Here is a 3,011-nt window from a genome sequence, read left to right as displayed (position 1 = left end):
TGGCACCCAGTGTGCCCATCACCACCGGGACCACCTGCACTGGTTTCTGCCAGAGTCTTTGAAGTTCAATCTTGAGGTCCTGATAGCGGCTGAGTTTTTCCTGTTGTTTTTCATCAATGCGACTGTCACCTGGGATGGCAACATCAATGATCCAAACCTTTTTCTTTTCCACAACTGTGATGTCTGGTGTGTTGTGTTCCAGAACTTTGTGAGTCTGGATTCGGAAGTCCCACAGTATCTTTGCGTGCTCATTCTCCAAAACTTTTGCAGGTTTTTGATCCCACCAGTTCTTTACTGCTGGGAGGTGGTACTTGAGGCATAAGTTCCAATGAATCATTTGGTCCACATAGTTGTGCCTCTATTTGTAGTCTGTCTGTGCGATTTTCTTCTTCTTCTTCTTCTTCTTCTTCTTCTTCTTCTTATTATTATTATTATTATTATTATTATTATTATTATTATTGTATTTGCTTACTTAATTTAAAAGACTCATTGTCTCTGGTAATGTAAACATGTTGTTTTCCACCAAGAGTTAATCGTTGCCTCTGGCCAGCCATGTAAACACTTCTCATCAGCAACTTTTAATTACAGTTCATGAATTTTTTGCCTCCGTTTGTAGTTTTCCAGGCCTCATTTCTTAGGATGACATCTTAGATTCTTTAGGCCCCAACTATACACCTTTCAAGCAATTTCATTCAAACAACACATGATATTTGATCACAGATGGAGTCCTTTCTGGAAACGGTGGCCATGATTTCTAACACACTTTATGGCACTATTGCAAGTAAAGCCAGCGGGTGTTTTTTCTCCCATAGGTAAAGTGGTGAAGCCTGTGTGTGTCGATACATATGATAAGAGCAAGCACCCCATAGGCGATTCGTGGAACACAGCTGAATGTATGGAATGCCAATGCCACAAAGATGGGATGACCTGCTGCACCAGGTAGGCAAAGGGATTCTCTCGTCCAGGCAGTTTATACCTCTGCTCTGATCCCAGTTGTATGACTTGGGATTAAGTCCCGCAGAAATAGCTGCCTCATCTCTTCCACCGAGGCCAGGGCAGTGGCAGTTGGGATGGACGGCTTAGACAGAATAGAGCTCTATTTCTTCTTCTCTCCCTCCAAAGCCAGGGCAGCGGCAGTTGGAATGGCAGGAGGGGCTTCCACTTGCTTCTGGGCATGATGAGGTTGTGCTTGCTCTTTCTTCTCCCCAATCCAAGGCCAAGGCAGTGGCAGTTGGGATGGTGGGAAGGAGTATTTTTTTTTTCTGGTCCAGCACCTAGGCGCAATGGAGCTGTGCCTACATCTTCTATGAAGCCATGATCCTCTCCCTTCAATGACAGGGCTGTGGCAGTTGGGATGGATGGCTTAGACAGAATAGAGCTCTCTTTCTTCTTCGCTCCCTTCAATGACAGGGCAGTGGCAGTTGGGATGGTAGGAGGAGCTTCCACTTGCTTCTGGGCATGATGAGGTTATGCTTGTTCTTTCTTCTCCCCAATCCAAGGCCAAGGCAGTGGCAGTTGGGATGGCGGGAAGGAGCTTTTTTCTGGTCCAGGACCTAGGCGCAATGGAGCTGTGCCTACATCTTCTATGAAGCCATGATCCTCTCCCTTCAATGACAGGGCAGTGGCAGTAGGGATGGACGGCTTAGACATAATAGAGCTCTCTTTCTTCTTCTCTCCCTCCAAGGCCAGGGCAGTGGCAGTTGGGATAGCAGGAGGGGCTTCCACCTGCTTCTGGGACCTAGGCGCAATGGAGTTGTTCCTACATCTTCTATGAAGCCATGATACTCTCCCTCTCTTCAACGACAGGACAGTGGCAGTTGGGTTGGACAGCTTAGACATAATAGAGCTCTCTTTCTTCTTCTCTCTCTCTCCAAGGCCAGGGCAGTGACAGTTGGGATGCTTCTGGATCTAAGCATGATGAAGCTTTGCCTGCGTCTTCTTCCTTTGAAACCAAGGCAGTGGCAGTTGGGATATGTCCTAGAAGCAGATGGGAGCCCACTTTCTCCATCCCAACTGCCACTGGCCTGGCCTCAGAGGGAATTTTTTTGTGTGTACTTCTGGGCCTGAACGTAATGGAGATGTGTCATCTCATCCCAACTGCCACTGCCCTTCTAGCCTAGGTATGACAGAGAAACATTGGACTCTTCTTCTCTTTGCGAGCTTAAAAAACCATGTCATTTTGGACACCTTTTTCTTCTGCTTCTTATTTTTAGATACGGCGGTGTTGCCCATGTTAAAGGATGCATAGCAAAGGTCGATCCAAAAACGTGCAAGTATAAGTTCTATAAGGAGAAGGATCCATCAAAACCATGTTTTTGAAGTCCTTGCGTCAACAGACGGCAAATGAATAAACAAGCCTCTGCATCTAAAACAGACTCTTGTCTTTCTTGGCTTTTGCTGCAAAGCTCATAGCATTTCACAGAGAGGAAATTTTCAATGGATTCTGGACTGAAAGTAGCCCTAAAAAGAAGGCTCAAGACCTTGTAAAACTACAACTCTAAGGTCTACATCACATTAAGCCATGGCAGTTCAAGTGAGGTCAAACTGCGTTAATGTATTGTCAAAGGCTGCGTTAATTCTACAATCTAAACTGCATTAATTCTACAATGTAGACGCAACCTAGGACTCTGGGAGACTGAGGCTCCTTCTACACTGCCTTATAAAATCCAGATTATCTGCTTTGAACTGGATTATTTGGCAGTGTAGACTCATATAATCCATATAATCTGGATTATATGGCGGTGTAGATGCACATAATCCAATTCAAATAAGAAAATCTGGATTCAGAAATTGGATTATATGGGACCTTCTACACTACTGTGTAAAATCCAGATTATCTGCTTTGAACGAGATTATTTGGCAGTGTAGACTCATACAATCCGGTTCAAATCTTTGATAATCTGGATTATATGGCAGTGTAGATGCACATAATCCAATTCAAATCAGATAATCTGGATTCAGAAATTGGAGTATATAGACCCTTCTACACTGCCATGTAAAATCCATATTAT

The 3,011-nt window shown here is 44.4% G+C and overlaps 1 long non-coding RNA gene across 1 annotated transcript; it reads left to right on the top strand.

The window, feature by feature from the left end:
* The first annotated feature begins 454 nt into the window (after positions 1-454).
* On the top strand, positions 455-2,371 carry LOC107983761 (uncharacterized). The gene is made up of 2 exons (XR_010000448.1): positions 455-939; positions 2,214-2,371. It is a non-coding gene; the product is annotated as an uncharacterized LOC107983761 (long non-coding RNA).
* Positions 2,372-3,011: the final 640 nt, after the last annotated feature.

The sequence above is a fragment of the Anolis carolinensis genome, unplaced genomic scaffold (assembly GCF_035594765.1).
Source record: "Anolis carolinensis isolate JA03-04 unplaced genomic scaffold, rAnoCar3.1.pri scaffold_8, whole genome shotgun sequence".
Classification (NCBI taxonomy): Eukaryota; Metazoa; Chordata; class Lepidosauria; order Squamata; family Dactyloidae; genus Anolis; species Anolis carolinensis.
This window is presented reverse-complemented; position numbering and strand designations above follow the sequence as displayed.